Consider the following 18,606-nt stretch of genomic DNA (forward strand, 5'->3'; position numbering starts at 1 on the left):
TTTCTCGGAGTAGAGGAAGCTACAGATTTTTTCAACTTTTGGCAGGCTCCACAGAAGGATAAACTTTCTCCAATTGCTGGTAGCCAGAACAGTTTTTTAAATATGTGACTAGTTTCTTTGGAACCCAAGTAATTAATTCCCACAAATAAAGATTCTTGACTCATTGAAAAATTATGTTTAAGAATGTCTGATCTATGTTAGCTTAAAGAAAGTTAAACAGGGATTTCTTCTTTGTGTAATGGGAATATGGAAACCCCAACTCTGTGCCTGGCACACAGTCAACACTAAATAAATGATAACAGTGATTACCATTTTTGTTATTCATAACAATGGCATAACTGAGAAGTCGTCTCCTCTCACTGACTGACATGTGTGTGTGTGTGAGTATGTGCATGTTGGCAAGTTGGTTAATTCACTGGACCTCAGTCCCCATTTTTAAGGAGGATGAGTCATCTTGGAAAAACTGTATTATTGTATACTGCAGCTCAGTTCTTAGGAGAGTGACATAAAGAGAATACTCACTCTGTGATGTCTTCATTCATTCATTTATGAACAGATAACTATAGAGAATTATTGTGTTGGATTCTTGCTGGGTACTACGGATATTGCAGCAGACAGACGGACATGGGGTCCTGAATTTATGATAAAAGTTAAGTAAATAAAACATTCAAAGTTCTATTAACTATCCTAAACCATTCATTCACAGAGAGACATATATGTTGGGCTCAGAAGACAGGGATATGATTAGATTCATCTCAGACGTGGGCAAGGTCAACAGTTATCCACATTATAGGTAAATTCTTCTCTTCCATCTTCCCAAGCCAATTTTTTTTTTCTTCTTTTTGAGCTGGCTGGTCTTTGTTCTGGCCCTCTCTCACCCTTTACCTGCAGTGCTCTTGCAGGGCACTGCCCCCCAGCTCCCCAGAAGTGACCATTTTCACAGAACACTGCTGGACTCTCCCCACCAAGTCTCTAAGCTTCCCTCTGCAGAATCAATGCCCATTTCCAGCTACTAATGCATTAATAACAGAAACGTCCCTGGCTGTGACCTACCTGAGTCATTACACACTAATCATCGGAGGCAATTTCAAGCAGATTGACTAGTGATCAGTGTCCTCCCCGGCGTCCAGGCAGGAGGACACACCACTGCCTTCATGGCCCGGGAGCAGATGGCTGAGAGCGTGATCGCTCACCACAGCTGGTGCGGCTCTGACTCCAGGAAGGGGACTCGCCATGTCTTGCATGCAAAGCCAGGCTCTCTCACCCAGGGGCTCTGCTCCAAGGGCCCACCTTCTGTTTCCAAACAGATTCCAGGCTCTCCCTGACCTTCTTTGTGCCCATTTGAAAATCAGTGCTCAAATAACTCTCTGCAGATGATGAGGAAACAGGATTGGCCTGCACCCCAGTCTTTCTAATAGACGTGGCTGCCACAAACCAGTCCAATTCCTCTCCCATGATTCAGTGTCATTCCTTGTCCAGATTCATGGCCCAGCGTGGGCCCGTGAACCAGTGTTCTGATCTCTTCCCTCAAGTTTTAGCTTGAGTGTTTGTTTTCCTGTTGCTCAGTCACTGCCCACGATCATTGTTTTCAGGGTGACACGATACATCCACAGAATGATGCCTTGCTTCCTTATTATGAAATATCTAGAAAGTTCCCATTCTTTTCACGAACACTATTATTGTCACAGTTAATGACTCAGGATCTATAGAGTCTTCTTCCTGGGATAACTTCCAGGGGATGTACCCCTGAGGGGAATTTACACAGTCAAAGGATAAGAGCATCTTTTTCACTTTGGGTGCATAAGGTCTCTTTTTAATTTATATACAAATGGACAGTTAATTTACAGCCAGATCACTGTATTTTAAGTTTTCTACTCTTAACTGCCTATGTTTTATTAGCCCATAAGGAAGATTCAGGGAGTTCCCTGGTGGGCTAGTGGCTATGACTTCAAACTCCCAGTTCAATCCCTGGTCAGAGAACTAGATCCCACCTTGCAGAACTAAGAGTCCATATGTCACAACTAAAGATCCTGCATGCGACAATGAAGATCAAAGATTCTGTTTGTCACAACTAAGACTCAATGCAGCCAAATAAATGAGTATTAAAAAAAAAAGTACTGCCCCCTAAAAATAAAGAGAATTCAGATTATATTTAAGAGGAACTAGGCAATGGAGTGGTAAATGTGAGTCGGATCAAATCTTTACCTTCAAGGCACTCACAGAGAAGGAGAAGCCAGATTAGGGAATAGCCCACTGCTCCCCCAAACAGCAGAGCCCTAAGGAAGATGGAGCTTCAGGACCACTGGCTTCCGGCACAAGACTCCATTTCTGAGACTAGTGTCATTCAAGAACCTTTCCCTTTGATCTGAGTTGAATGTCATGCTGTTTCTTGAGAAGGGTTTACAGACTCAGTGTATTGGGAGTCTCAGGTTCTCCAGTCCCATGTTTGCTGTTCAGTCGCTCAGTCCTGTCCAGCTCTTTGCAGCCCCATGGACTGCAGCACGCCAGGCTCCCCTGTCCTTCACTGTCTCCCAAAGTTTGCTCAAATGCATGTCCATTGAATTGGTGATGCCATCCAACCATCTCATCCTCTGTCACCCCCTTCTCCTGCCCTCAATCTTTCCCAGCATCAGAGTCTTTCCCAACGAATGGGCTCTTCACATAGGGTGGCCAGAGTATTAGAGTTTCAGCTTCAGCATCAGTCCTTCCAGTGAATATTCGGGGTGGATTTCCTTTAGGATGGACTGGTTTGATCTCCTTGCCATCCATGGGACTCTCAAGGGTCTTCTCCAGCAGCAGTCCCATGTATCCTTGTTATATCTATAAATTCATTTATGAGAACTCAGTTGTGTGCATTGTGTTCTCAGTCTAAGTTTATGAGCCATCCATTACAGTACACTCTGAAAAATTCTGTTGGTAGAAATTCATAAAAATTGCACACTGCTAGCTAAAGAAGCAGTGAGCCTTTTGGCTGTGTGTGCTCAGTAGACAGTGGGTTACATCTAGTCATCGAGGTTCATTTAGATTCAGGTAAAGGAAGCAGCAGTCCTGGAGGGAAAAACACAGACTTTAAGACAAATAAATGGGGATTCAAATCTTGGCTCTCTATTTATCAGTCCTGCAAGTTTGGGAAAGTTATGTAACTTTTGTCAGCCCCAATGTCCTCTTCGATAATGAGGAAAGCAGTCACAGGCCAAAGGTTTCTTGTGAAGATTAAATGCAGATTCCTTTTGGGGAGGAGAGGGCATCTGTTTGAGGAAAGCCACTGGGATGGAGAATAGAATACTGAGAGCAGAACCTTGGCAGCAGTCAGCTCAGCAGAATAGAGAAGCAGAAACATTTTTCTATTGGGATTTCCCTGGTGGTCCAGCGGTTAAGACTCTGTGCTACCAAAGCAGGGGGTAACAGGTTTGATCCCTGGATAGGCAACTATGATCCCACATGCTATGTGGCATGACCAAAAATCTAAAGAAAGAAAGAAATAGGAAGGAAAAAAAAAAGTAAATTGGAACAAAAACGAAAACATGGCTCTGTTTCAGTTGAGGGAGACCTGGTTGTGGTTCTGACGGGCAAGAAGATGGAAGGAGAACTGAGGCAGAGGACAGAACCAGCAGGTTGGTGGGGATGCGACCACATATGAGGGGAAGGCCCTCACATGGCCTGGACTAGAGATCAGTTTGAAGTCATTTGCCTTGTCATAATCCAATCGTTCACTCTGTCTGCCTGTTTGCCGACTCCCAAGAGTGAAACTAACCTTTCACTTCAAAACACTTACATTTAAAATGTTTTTGAGGGACTTCCCTGGGAGCCCAGTGGTTAAGACTCCAGGCTCCCAGTGCAGGGGACACAGGTTCAATCCCTGGTCAGGGAACTAAGATCCCGCCTACTGCACTGTGCAGCCAAAATTTAAAAAAAAAAAAAAAAAAATGTTTCTGAGAGTGAGCTTTTTATAGATGTTTCCTGAAGTGATGTGTTCCTGTCTGGGTCCATGCTGAGCAGAACTGATGTTGTCCTCAGTCATTCTGAAGGTGACAATGAGTGCAGGACATCTGCTCCCACCAGGCCTTGGGCTAAACTTTGTACACGAAGCTCTGTACCTTCTTTCATCCACAGGAGGACCTGTGAGATGGGTCCTGCTAATGCCTACAGTTTCACAGATGGGGAAACCGACCCTTGAATGGGTTACGTGGGCTGCTCATACTCAGATGGCCAGAAAGTGGGGGGGTGGGGCTGGGCTGGACTCTGGCCATCTCAACTCTGGAGTCCACTCTTGACCACTGTATACTAAGTTCTTTCTACGTGTAGGACCTGGGTCCAAAGTGCCAACAGGGCTGAGCATTTTAGTCCAGAAATAGTGGCAAGGAGTTTTGGCTGCAACAGAGGTTGGAGGCTTGTAGCACCTAAACATCTCAGTAATGTCTTATTCCTGTTGTTCAGTCACTAAGTGGTGTCTGACTCTTTGCGCCCTCATGGACGGCAGCACCCCAAGCTTGCCTGTCCTTCACCATCTCCTGGAGCATCTAGGTTGTTTTTATTGTCTATAGTGTAGGTGACATTGATGACTGGTATGATTAAAGATAAAATTTTGTGGAGCTTTCCTTTCTCTTCCTCTCCATGCAAAGAAAGAATGAGAAACATGATGTATGCTACACCATGAACACAGAAACTGCAGCATGGTCTGTGGTTACCAGGGATGTTGCATTGAACGGAGACTCCTGATAGTCGAGCCTAGTAGGTCCACCTAGAGCCCCAGGCCTAAGTCCTTCTGTTGCTCAACATGCTTGTACAGTAAGTCCCCTACATACAAACCCTCAAGTTGAGAACTTCCAAAGATATGAACGTGTGTCTAGTTCCGGCAAGGAACCGAAACCTGTGCCATCAACACCAGATGTGAGCCAAAGAGCAGCTTGTCCTCCATCTCCTACTGTTGGCAACCCTTCAGCTCTCCCATCTCCCACCTTCTCTCCCTGCCCCAGTCAGGACCTGTTCTTGCCTGTTCACTTGATGCCAGCCCCTGTATGCCAGCTGCTGTACTCTGCTACTGTACTTTTCAACATACCATCCTGTAAGATTGAAAATGTTTTCTCTATTTCTTGTGTTTGTTGATGTGCTATTTGTGTGAAAAGTATTATTAACCTATTACAGTACAATACTATACAGCTGATTGTGTTAGTTGAGTAACTAGGCTAACTTGGTGGACTTGCAAGCAAGTTTGACTCATGAACATGCTCTTGGAATGGAACTCGTTCATATGGAGGGGATTTACTGTAGACTCAAGGTGGGCTGCCGTCTATGGGGTCGCACAGAGTCAGACACGTCTGAAGCGACTTAGCAGCAGCAGCAGCAGCAAAGTGGCTTGATTCTTCCATCAGCATTTTAACTGGGTTGCAACTGAAGTTCAGTGCTGAGAGCAACAACAATTAAACAAAACAAAACAAAACAAAGGTGAGGGAGTGACCAGCAAGGAACTAAATTGTCCCTCTGAGATGTTATATGTAGCACTTGTTGTTCTTGTTCAGTCTCTCAGTTGTATCGACTCTTTTCCAACCCATGGGCTACGGCACGCCAGGCTTCCTTGTCCTTCACTATCTCCTGGAGTTTGCTCAAACTCATGTCCATTGAGTCAGTGATGCCATCCAATCATCTCATCTTCTGTCACCTCCTGCCCTCAGTCTTTCCCAGCATCAGGGTCTTTTCCAATGAATTCGCTTTTATACAATCATATTCTTGCCTGGGAAATCCCATGGACAGAGGACCCTGCCAGGCTACAGTTCATGGGGTCACAAGAGTCAGACATGACTTATTGAGTAAACCACCACCACATATATATAATATACATGTGGATAAAGAGTCAGCCTGCAATGTTGGAGACATGGGTAGACAGGGGTAGACATGGGTTCAGTCCCTGGGATGGGAAGATCCCCTGGAGAAGGAAATGGCAGCCCAATCCAGGATTCTTGCCTGGATAATCCCATGGACAGAGGAACCTGGCAGGCTACCATCCATGGGCTCGCAAAAGAGTCAGACATGACTCAGCACGCATGTACACATATATAGTTTAACACTATGAATATTCATAGGTGTTTTCACAGTTATCTTAATACAGAATTATGAGACTGGGGAAGTGAAGAAGGATTACATCTATCTCAGTCTAAAGTAAAAACGACTTGTTATTCAGAGCACAGGGTCCTGCTTCCACATGGTGGCCGCTGTCTCAGGTCGGGTTACAAGCTCCTTTCTTAAGGCTGATTCTGCAAACATGACTTTGAACAGCCAGGCAGTGCCCCCTCTGCACAGAGCTCCTGAGAAGGCTTGTACATCTTTGCATCCTTCTTCAGCAGTCCTCACGGTGCTGAGCTCAGAGCTGTGGATGGTACGATATGTGTCAAGCCCTCTATCCTCCCTGTGAGAGCTTTGATCAGGGATGTGGTCAAAGGTGAGGCGTCAGAACTGGTTCCCCACCGTCCCTGTGATCCTCGTCCTTGTCTCTTACCAACAGGAATTGCCCTCTCACTGTATCCGGCAGGCAACTAGAGCCCTGCTTTGATGCACTGGACAAATACGCATTGAATCCTCTTCTATGCCAGGCATGGTTCTAGCTGCTGGGGACAGAGTGATAAACAAGACAAGCGAGTTCCCAAATCCATGGGGCTTATAGTTCTCCAGAAGAAGCAAATATTAGACAAACAGTCATACAAATCAACATATGTTCTGTGCAATAAATGCACAGCATGTTATAAGAACCTGGACAGAGTGTGGTGGGCTTCCCATGAGACTCAGTGGTAAAGAATCCTCCTGCCAGGGCAGGAGATGCAGGAAACAAAGTTTTGATCCCTCATCAGGGATGATCCCTTGGAGTAGGAAATGGCAACCCACTCTAATATTCCTCCCTAGAAAATTCCATGGACAGAGGAGACTGGTAGGTTTCAGTCCATGGGGTCACAAAGAGTTGGGCACCTAAGTGCACACACAGGTGCAGAGTATGGTAACTTAATTTGAGATCAAGGAATTGATATTCAAGTTGAAACATTCTAGGGAAAAGTCTCTGGGTAGGTAGGGCAAGACAGTTAGGACTTTTGAAGAATTAAAAGAAGATGTGGGAAGGGAGTGCTATAATGGAGGCCTTTGATGGTATTAGATGAGTGGACAGGGAGAGAGATCCATCAAAGTACAGATTTCAGGTTTTATTCTAAGTGCCAGGATCAACCATTAAAAGATCTGGAAAGTAAGGAACATGATCATACTTGTGTTTTTAAAAATATCACTCTGGCTACTATATTGAAATTGTCTTGGATGGAGGCAAAGTGGAAGAAAGGATAGCAGGTATGAGGTATGTTAAAATAGTCAGAGGGAGGGCTGACATTGGCTTGTTGTGGGGTTGTGGCTATGGGGTGGAAAAAAGGTCAAGGATCCTCTCTGCCTGCTTGTCTACCTATTTGCCTATCTATGTAGGTATGGGTACATCTATCCATCCATTCATCCAGCCACCCACACATCCACCCAACCTCCCTCCCTCCCTCCATCCATCCATCTACCCAACTACCATACCACCCACCCTTTCCATCTATCCTTCTTTCATCTACCTACGCTTCGTCCATCCATCTATCATCCATCCACCCACTCATCCACCCAACCCTGTCTCAATCCATCTATCTATCCACCCATCCACCACCCACCTGCTCGCCCACTTAACCCCTCTCCATCCATCTACCCATCCTCCCATTTACCACCCACCCATCCACTCAACCTGCCTCCCTCCATCCATCCATTCATCCACCATACCATCCATCTTCCAGCCATCCATCCATTCTTCCTTCCTCCATCCATCATCCAGCCATCATCATCACCTATTCCATGTTGCATAAAATCCACTTGCTCATTTTTTTAGTGCATCAGTGAGCAGTGCCACTGTATTCTAAGTCCTACAGAAGTCACAACACTGTTTTTGTTTTGTTTGGGGATTTTCTGTATTGCTCCAGGAATAGGCAGATAGTTCTTTCCTCCCCTATTAAAGTTTGTTTGGAGGCAGTCCTGTTGGCTCCCTCATTTCCCTTTGCTGCTGTTTACCTCGGATGACACTGTTTGCTTTTACATAAGTTCCTCATGCTCTGAAGGCTGACATTCTTAATCATCCTGTCACCTGTGTTACAGCGGGCTGCTGAAAAGATACCAGGTACGCCTGTAGGAGCTCAGGCCATCTCAGCAGTTTGTGGAGCTCCAATGGGATGTGAGGTGGTGGGGAGGTAATTAGTTTAGCCAGATGTAAATAGAAGAAGACTGAAGACACCACTAATATGTGGATGCCTAGGAGGAGGGGCGGCCGGCTTCCTTTCAGATTTGAGGAAGAATAATTGAATCCATAGCTATGAAAATGAAAGCAACATTAAGAGACTTTTATGGCAGTGTATGAGGTGGGAAGAGCTAAATTCAATCAATGTGAATTTACTGAGTGCTTATTATGTACCTGTCACTGTGTGAGGCATTTTAGCCAAACAAAGGGGAAAATAATAGCAGGACGTAAATAAGTCTTTATATTCTCCGTGGGAAGTCAAGATTTCAGAACAGGAGGATGCTTCAAGCATATATTAGAAAGGTTGAGTAGCAATTATAAGCTGTATTAATAGGTAGCACTGTTAGAGCTTTGACTATACGGCTCTGTGACTATGATTAATTTACTTAACCTCTCTGAACATCAAGTCTCTCATTTATGAAATGTTCATATGACAGCATGGAATGCCATTGCATACACAGAAACACACACAGACTGTGCACGTGTGCGCACACACACACACACACACACACACAGGTCGGTTAGGGTTCTTCAGGGCTGCACTGGTGGTATTGTGCCAGGTAGGCAAGTGAAGAACATGCCCTTCACTAGACTCTTTTAAAGTCTACTATTTTAGCAAATTATTTAAAATATCTACATGTTTAGAGTAGAGTAAGTCAGCATAAACCTTGACATGGACTAGAAAAGTAAATAGGTGTTGGAAAAACCATAAAGATAAGGCATCCAGTCCCATCACATCATAGCAAATAGAAGGGGGAAAAAAAACTGGAAGCAGTGATGATTTTTCTTTTCTTGGGCTCCAAAATCACTGTGGATGGTGACTGCAGCCATGATATTCAAAGATGCTTGCTCTTTGGAAAGAAATCTATGACAAACCCAGATAGCGTTTTAAAAAGCAGAGACATCACTTTGCCGACAAAGTTCTGTATAGTCAAAGCTGTGGTTTTTCCGTGTATGGATGTGAGAGTTGAACCATAAAGAAGGCTGAGTGCTGAAGTATGGGTGCTTTTGAATTGTGGTGTTGGAGAAGACTCTTGAGAGCCACTTAGACTACAAGGAGATCAAACCAGTCAATCCTAAAGGAAACCAACCCTGAATAGTCATTGGAAGGACTGATGAAGCTAAAGATGAAGCTGAGGCTAAAGCTCCAATAGTTTGGCCATCTCATGGTGAAGAGTTGACCCACTGGATAAGACTCTGACACTAGGAAAGGTTGAGGGCAGGAGAAGAAGGCAACGGCAGAGCAGGACATGGCTGAATGGCATCACCAACTCAGTAGACATGAATTTGAGCAAACTCTGGGAAATAGAGAAAGACAGGGAAGCCTGGCATGCTATAGTCCATGGGGTCGCAAAGACTTGGACATGACTTGGTGACTGTACAACAGCAACAAAGATTTTCCTGATGGTGCACACTTCTCTCTGTTACATAAAAGGTATGGGGCTTATGCAAGTTAGTATATTAGCTGTGTTTTTCAAAGCATGGGCCTTTCTATTAAGAGTAGATCTTAGTAGTTGAAATCATACTGAAGTCTTCCTTGTATTCCATTTCTGACATCCATGATATACACTGACATTCTCAGGGTCCTAATACATCTTTCCCGTGCATCTTGCATGTTGAAGGTTTTTTTTTTTTTTTTGGTTTTTGCATCTGATACACAAGACTTTTCCATTTCTAGTCTTTTTGAGAATTCAGTTCCTTTTTAAACATCTCTCCTTATCATTCTAACTTCTCTTTTACCTCGTAGTCATTTCTATCATTTGTCTAACTCTTCACTAGCTTTTCATTCTTGTTTTCAGAATTCTCTCTGTAGGATGCACTCATAATTTCTACACAACTGAATACTCTTAAAGTTTTTATTAAAAAAAATATAGATATTTTCTTACATGCTGTGTTGAAAATAAGACAACAGGAGTCACATGCTAAGCTTCAGGTTTCTCAGAAATAAAACCTTAAAACAAGTCAGTCAGAAATTGCCTGATCAACACTGGTTATCTGCCCAATAGACTGCTATCCCCTAAAGGAAAGTAACCTTGAAATAAACAATCCCCTTTTTTTTTTGCCGAATATAGCTGCCCTGTTCCAGCTCCCTTCTGCCTATAAAAATCTTTCATTTTGTACAGCTTTTCAGAGCTCCTTTCCGTCTGCTTGATTAAATGCTGCCCAATTCATGAATTGTTGGATAAAGCCAATAAGATCTTTAATGTTTATTCAGTTGAATTTTTAAAATAGTTTTCATTAAGTTTAAGATTGGTGATGTATATTTAAACATATCTCATAGGCATTATGGAGAAGGCAATGGCACCCCACTCCAGTACTCTTGCCTGGAAAATCCCATGGATGGAGGAGCCTGGTGGGCTGCAGTCTGTGGGGTCGGTGAGTCAGACACGACTGAGCGATTTCACTTTCACTTTTCACTTTCATGCATTGGAGAAGGAAATGGCAACCCACTCCAGTGTTCTTGCCTGGAGAATCCCAGGGACAGGGGAGCCTGGTGGGCTGCCATCTATGGGGTCGCGCAGAGTTGGACACGACTGAAGCAACTTAGCAGCAGCAGCAGCATAGGCATTATAACTTGGTAAAACATATTTTATAAATAAATGCTTAGAATCACAGAGCATTTTTCTTAAGAAGAACCTGCATATTACCTGACAGTTTCATTATTTACCAATTAATGATTTATCATATCACTAGATGATTCTCTATCTCCTCATTTATTGGTGAAAGAAAAGAAAACCGCCTTTCATTAACCATCAGAAGGACATAACTACTTTATACCCTGAGGGCTAAAGAACAATTTAAGTGAATTAAAATTACTTTTATTTTTACAGTGATGGGGTCGGAAATGGAATGGCTAGACTCAGAAGGATTTTTCTAGAGATGGATTTTAACAGTTGAATAGATTTGCCTTGATTAAAGAAGGAAATAAGAACTTGGAGAGGAAATGCAAGTATTACTTTAGGGTTATTGAGAAAATCTGGCTCACAGAGCTGAGCAGGACAAGGAGAACTTGTCAGCCACTCAAGACAAGTTGTTTTATTAAAAGTCAACTGAATGTGCCAGAGTGGTCGTTCTCTACTGAGAAGTAAGGCTCAAATTCCCATGGATTTTGTGTTCTCGAATCTGAGTATCTGGATTGACTTGTAGGGAGATTCGTATCTAGGCTTAGTGAAATCAAACTTAAGACAGAGGGCGGGCACATAGATGTCTTCTTGCTTGCCAGGTCTGATGAAGAGAGGCTTCCTGTAGTTTTGTTGAGGAGAAGGCATCTGAGCTCAGTGGGCAAGTGCTGTGATGGATTAGCAATGTCTTCCAGGTGTACAGGAAGGGGGCGGGGTGGCAGCACTAGAGCCAAGTATCACCATCCTACCTGAGACAGGGCATCTTCCCTTGTGATCAGAGACAGGGGGTGCTGTTTGCTTCTGGAGACTGTGTCCACTTGACTTGGTGCCTAAATATTAAGATGATTTCATTTCATTAAAACTGTCAAGGAGAGGGGAGCGATGGCATCTTAGAGCCCCGTGAGGATACTACGGTTTACTTGGGGATACCTATTAGTATTTCTAACCCAATTCCTTTTCAACACAATGGTTTAATTGTAGGAAGAGTTGTTTAGGGAATACTGTTTGATGGGGTTTAATCAATTTATGCTATTGGCTTCTGCTGCAGATTATATCGTTCAACACACAGGGCAGACTTGATTCCATTCATCTCGGGGAAAGGCGATTTAGAATGGAATACGGCGGCTTTGAAGCTGCTGTTCTCATTTCTGAAAGTGGATGGGTCCCAGGTGGAAGGTCTTGGCACTGTGTGCTGCTGTGTCCTTCCTGAATCTCTGTAAGCAGATGCTTGATCAGAGAACAGAGCCAGTGAGGGGAGGAAGTTGTCAAGATGTGCTGTTGGTAAATGTGTCTAGGGAGACTGACGTTTTCTTAACCACCCCTCTTAATCATAATAAAAATGTAGTGAATTTGAAAATTTAAAAATAGATAAAAATGAAAAATATATCATAAAACTGTATAACCTGCCTTACGATACTTTTTTTTTTATCAAATGTTTTCTTTTGTATTGGAGTATAGGTAATTAATGAGCTTCCCTGGTGACTCAGACGGTAAAGAATCCGCCTGCAATACAGGAGACCTGGGTTAGATCCCTGGGTCAGGAAGGACCCTTGGAGAAGGGAATGGCAACCCACTCCAGTATTCTTGACTGGAGAATCCCATGGACAGAGGAGCCTGGTGGGCTACAGTCCATGGGGTCACAAAGAGTTGAGAGTTGAGCATTGAGCAACCACCTAGCCGATTAACAATGCTGTGGTAGTTTCAAGTGAACATTGGAGGGACTCAGTAAATATATATGTATCCATTCTCCCCTAAACCCCCTTCCCATCCAGGCTGCCACATAACATTGAGGAGAGTCACAAATGTTAAACAATAGGTCCTTGCTGGTTACCCATTTTGAATATAGCAGCATGTACATAACCTGCCCAGGAAAATGAAGTTATGATTGCTGGGGCAGGGGGCAGGGAGGGAGAGTAAGGGAGTCTGGGAAGGTCATGTGATATTTTGTGCATCTATTATCACGTGCATTACCTGGTTTTCTAGGTGTAGAATAAGCATCAGTGGCAGGTGAGGGAAGCAGGGAGCCAGGGGAGCGGAGCTGATGGGCTGTAGACTCAAGCCGCCATCTTTGAAACCAGAATCAGTTGGTTAGCAGCTTCTGGTCCTCTCTGAGCTTGGACTTTTTCATCCAGAAGATGGATCAACAAATCAGAAGGATTAATAACTGTTACTGATCTTTAGTCCCTCTTGCTGATAAGGACACTGGGTCAAAGAAGTCAAAACCTGTAGGTGGTAAATGTCAGAGCTGGAATTATCCTTTGGAGCTCCTAAGAGACAGTACATTGTGAAGTTCTGTAGGGAGACCTGGATTTATTATCTGAATATGGGCTGGATTTTGAATCTAAAACTGGTCCTTCAGCTCCAACCTTGGCACACACTATCTGTGAGCTCTTTGCCGATTCCAAACTTCTCTTGGCCTCAGTCTCCTCATCTAGGAAAGCCTTAAGGTTCCCTAAAGGGCTGGTGTGAGAATCATATGATGCAGCAGATGTCACAGCAGTTTTCACAGCAGAACGCACCATGCCGATGGAAGGTAGGGATCCAAGCAAGATCAGATGTGTAGCTGCAGGAGAAGGGCAGGAAAGACATGGAACATCCCTTAGCCCAGGGGCGCAATTGATCTAGAACAAACATTTCCAGGCTGCTTGGATCCTAGCTAGAGTTATAGCATATCTGATAAACATCAGATTCAGTAAATATCATTTATTGAAAGTCTACTACATGCAAGTTACTCTTTCCATTTTCTCTGTGATTAAGGGCTGCTTCTAACACAATCCCTATCTTAGAGGAATGTAAAATTGCATTGAGAAAAGCATTTTTCAATCTGACCCATTTTTTTTTTTTGGAAACTTAAAGATTTAGAGTAGTTTTTATTACTCAACAATTTCTTTCCATGAGGCTATTCTAGAAATGCTCTCTCTCTCTCTCTCTCTCTTTTCTTCTCTCTCTCTCTCTGTCCAAGAAGTATTCCCTCAGCCACACTGGTCCCCTTATTTCCCTCCTCAAAATACCGAAAAAGTATGCCCCTACAATGTCTAATTGTCTTCTTAGTGGTGCATTTAGAGTCAAAGATGGTGATGCCAAGTCTTGTCCATGTCCTGCTTTCCCGACAGGGATAGTTTCTGAAAAGGGAATCTGGGGTGAGAGGTATGAATCACTGCCCTTTTTCTGTGAAAAGCCAAGGTTGTACCAGGGCGACCCAACCTGAAGCAAACCTAAAATATGAATGACTGATGGAACGGGGATAGGAAACTATGTTGCAGGCTGAGAGAGTCAAGATCATACAGAAGTTACAGGGTACGGATGGATGAGAACCAGTGATTCAGAAATCGGTCTCTTAGCAGAGCGTGTAGCAGGTGAGCACGCAGGGAGTCTGACATAGCTGCAGGGGTTATGGGCCTTCTAAGCTGTGCCCCTTGGGTCAGTAGCTAGGGGTCCGGGCAGACAGCAGTGGGGGCTGGAGCCAGTGGTGGACACACTGTGCTGCAGGGCCCTCTGCAGGCGCTTGTGTGGTGGCAGAGCTTATTTTCTGCACAGAGTGTGTAGCAGAGTGTGGAGCACTCTCCCCTGTGCAGCCTGGCAGAGGCAGGCGTGCAGTCTAAAAGGACACATGTCTTACACATGTTGTAAGACACCCAGTACCACTTGTTGTCTCTACTTTGTCTCTGATAAATACATGTCTTAGGAAGGACTGAATAATCACTTGGCATCATGCATCTTTATAAGAGCATCTCTGTGAAAGATGTTTTAAAGGAGCACTAGCAGAGAAGGGTCCTTCACTAAGAGGAAGTCTTTTCCTTTTGAATATCCCTACAAAGGCATCTGTTTGTCTTCCTGGTGGGCCAGCATCCTCTGGGAACCAATCAGTGCTTATCAGGAAGGCAGTGGGCTCTTATCTCAATCCTAATTCATGCCAACTCACTAAATGGGTCAGGAAAGGACGATTTTAATTCTCACACTTTGGTTTTATGCTGTATGAGTTATAGGCAACACTAGACACTTTCATCCAGGAAGTCTGTATTCTGGAGAAGGCTCTTGAGAGTCCCTTGGAGATTAAGGAGATCAAACCAGTCCTACAGGAAATCAATCCTGAATATTCATTAGAAGGACTGATGCTGAAGCTGAAGGTCCAATACCTTGGCCACCTGATGCGAAGAGTTGACTCGTTGGAAAAGACCCTGATTCTGGGAAAGATCAAGGGCAGGTTGGAGAAGGGGGTGAGAGAGGATGAGATGGTTGTACGGCATCACTGACTCAATGGACATGAGTTTGAGCAAACTCCAGAAGACAGTGAAGGACAGGGGAGGCTGGCGTGCTGCAGACCATGGGATTACAAAGAATCTGACAGGACTTAGCAACTGAACAATAGCAATCTGGCAGTGACAATAACAAAATTTTGTCCTTTGCCATTAAATATAATATTTTATGAATGTTTTATTATCTCTATCCCTGTTTTTAAGATTTTTTTTTTAAGATTTTTTTTTAATGCGGACCATTTTAAAAGTCTTTATTGAATTTGTTACAATGTTGCTTCTGTTTTATGTTTTTGATTTTTTGGCCACAAGGCATGTGTGATCTCAGCTCCCTGACTAGAAATCGAACCTGCATTCATTCCCTGCATTGGAAGATGAAGTCTTAATCACTGGACCAGCAGGAAAGTCCCATCCCCCACCATCCTTGAATGCCTTCCTCCTCCAATCCATAAACATATACATGCCTATTTGCTCCACAATTATAAGCTTTTAAAGGGATTATATCAAGATTGCCTATCATTTATAGCACATGACTACTTTAGCAACTTTCCATGCATTAAAGTTTATTAAGGTGCTGTCTATGGTAATACTTGAAGCTACTTACTAGAATACGACTTTGCAGATTTTAAAGCAAAAACTCCAGGGGTATTCCTGGGTAAGAATCTGAATTTTGAATAGGCACACAACATGATTTTTATCAACATTTTAAAACCACAGACTTATATAGATAAAGCCAAGGCTAATTCTCATACAATTTGAACATTAGGACCAAAAATTTTTTTGTAAAACTTGGTCTCTGGGTGAAACTTAAGTTCTTGTTTTTTTTCTTTCTTTTAAGAGAAGGAGTGCTTCAAAGGTTAGAAATCCCCAACAGAGAATACCTGGCCACATAATTCTGAACTTATTGCTCTTTTAAGATACAGAATAGCACCCAAGAGGCCCAAAAAAGTTCATTCTTCTCCAAAGAACCAACTTTTCTAAGTTGATACCATTATCATAATTTATGTTTCTTTTTGAGAGCGCAGAACATTTCAAACACTACAGAAATTTATCCAAAAGCATTTGACATTTGCTATTGACATAGGTATATGATAAAGATTTGCTTCACTGAGTGACTGAGTGAAGAACCCATCACATCACACAGGAAAATGATGGAAATCAGCTGGGAAGTATCCTGTGTGGAGTCATAGCCTTCATGGGACTGACTTTATCACAGAATTGGGTAACGCTCAGGATGTAGTCACTGAAATAGATGTAGGTAATTAAAGAGAAGTATAAGAGTGGAAGGAATATATTAGAAACATGTGCACATGCAGTAAAAGGTGAGGAAAAGTTAAGTCTATTGATTCATTTATGTTTTATCAAGTGCCTACTGTATGCCACGCCCTGTGCTACTGAGGAAGACAGACTTGATAAGGTGATCAGACACCCCAGATTTCCCCGAATCAAAGGATTTCCTGAGGGGTGGGACTTCTGCACTAAAACCAGGCAAATGCTGTGATAGCTAGGATGAGTCCAAGGCTCTGGACTTGAAGAAGTGCTAACAAGTATGATGGATGTTATAGGTGCTATGGGATCGTGAAATGGGCATTGAATCCTCCGAGAGGACTCAGGAAGGTTGGGTGTTATGGGAAAGTCAGAGATCACTCACCCATCACTGAGGTCTGAGTAGGACCAGGCTGGGAGAGAAGACCATTCAAGGGGGCAGTCCAGCATCTTTGGGGGGACTGTGACCCAGGAGCCTGAGAAAACCCACAAGAAGAGGGGTGAGGGGTGAACAGAAAGTGGTGCAAAATGCAGCTGCAGAACTGGGCAATGTCCAGCCTCGTTTGGTACTTAGAGAGCACATATTAACTTCCTACTAAGTGCAAGTGGTGTGGGTTGAAGCTGGACTTGGCTTCTTCCCGGCCAGAGGTTGAGATCTGGATGAGGCAGTGAGAATGCTGCATCCTGCCCACTAGACCAGTGGTCAGGGACAAGGCCCTGGCACTTTGGCTTTGCAGAGAAGAATTCCCACAGAGACAGGAAGTGGTGAAACGAGTAAAGCATTTATTAGGAGGAAAAGAGTTTAGTACATGTGGACAAACTCAGAGTCACACCCTCGTGGCAATTTGAATCACTTATATTGGGCATTTCTTTCAGGTTTCCTTCGGCCAGTCTTCTTGCTTTGCCTGGTTCTGAGTCTGTATTTGGTCCATCTCAGGACCCTCCCACGTGTGCACACGCATCTCTCAGCCAAGATGGATTCTAGCAAAGAGGCCTTCAAGAAGATTTGACATCACTCCCCTTTTTACCTCCATGGAGTTTTCTAGTTGGGAAAAATCCCTTGACTTTGAGAATGACAAATATGTGGTTTCTAACCTTTAATCTTGGCAGGGCCCAGCCTGCTTACTCTTGATTGTCCTGCTGTTAATATCCTGCAGTTTCTGTCTACTATAAAGAACTCCAATTTCTCACCCTTGGCGGGGTGGGGGCATCTACCTCCTGCCTCACTACTGCTGATATAACAAATTATCACCAACCTTAAAACAACACCAGCTTATTATCTTACACTTGTGGAGGTCAGAAGAATAGTCACTCAGTTGTGTCTGACTCTGTGTGACCCTATGGACTGTAGCCCACCAGGCTCCTCTGTCCATGGGATTATCCAGGCAAGAATACTGGAGTGGGTTGCCATGCCCTCCTCCAGGGGATCTTCCTGACCCTGGGGTTGAAGCCAGGTCTCCTGCATTTGCAGGTGGGTTCTTTACAATCTCACCCACCAGGGAAACCCTGGAGGTCAGAAGTCTGGGCTGAAATCAAGATCTTAGCAGGGCTGCGTTTCTCCCAGAGGCTCTGGAGGTAGGGTCTGTTGTGTTGCCTTTTCCCAGCTGCTGCAGACTGCCTGCATCCCTTTGCTCCTGGCCCTCTTCCACCTTTAGAGCCAGTGATGGAGGGCTGAGTCTTTTTCACATCAGATCACCCTGACACTGACTCCTGCTGTATCTCTCTTCTCCTTTTACAGTTTCTTGTGATTGCAGGAAACCCACCTAGAAAATCCAGAATAAGCTGTGCATCTTAAAGTCACCTGATTAGCAACCTTAATTCTGTGTGTGGCCTTAATCCCCTTTGCCATAAGAAACATAAAAATATTCACAGGTTCTGGGAATTAGGATATAGAAGCCTTTGGTGGTGGGGGTGGGGTGGGGGTTGGCTGGGGAGCATGATTCTCCTGACTTTGGGGCACATTAAGGATTTTGTGCTGGGTTTGAAGAGGATTGGGATTCAGAAATGATCAAAGCCTTTCTGGGGATTGAGTGGTGGTGGTCTGTTTGCATTTTAAAGGATCACCCTGCTGTGTGTGTGTGGTATGAGGCTGTGGAGCAGGTCTGCAGTATGGGGACACCTGCGGGGAAGCTCTTGCCAGGCTGCTGGTGAGAGATGATGGGCTGGATCATCCAGA

General features: G+C 43.9%; 1 protein-coding gene across 8 annotated transcripts in view; it reads left to right on the top strand.

The window, feature by feature from the left end:
* Nucleotides 1-18,606, top strand: part of RBFOX1 (RNA binding fox-1 homolog 1) — a 2,433,924-nt gene that overhangs the window by 1,019,638 nt on the left and 1,395,680 nt on the right. The window lies entirely within an intron of this gene.

Source organism: Bos taurus, chromosome 25, assembly GCF_002263795.3.
Source record: "Bos taurus isolate L1 Dominette 01449 registration number 42190680 breed Hereford chromosome 25, ARS-UCD2.0, whole genome shotgun sequence".
Taxonomy (NCBI): Eukaryota; Metazoa; Chordata; class Mammalia; order Artiodactyla; family Bovidae; genus Bos; species Bos taurus.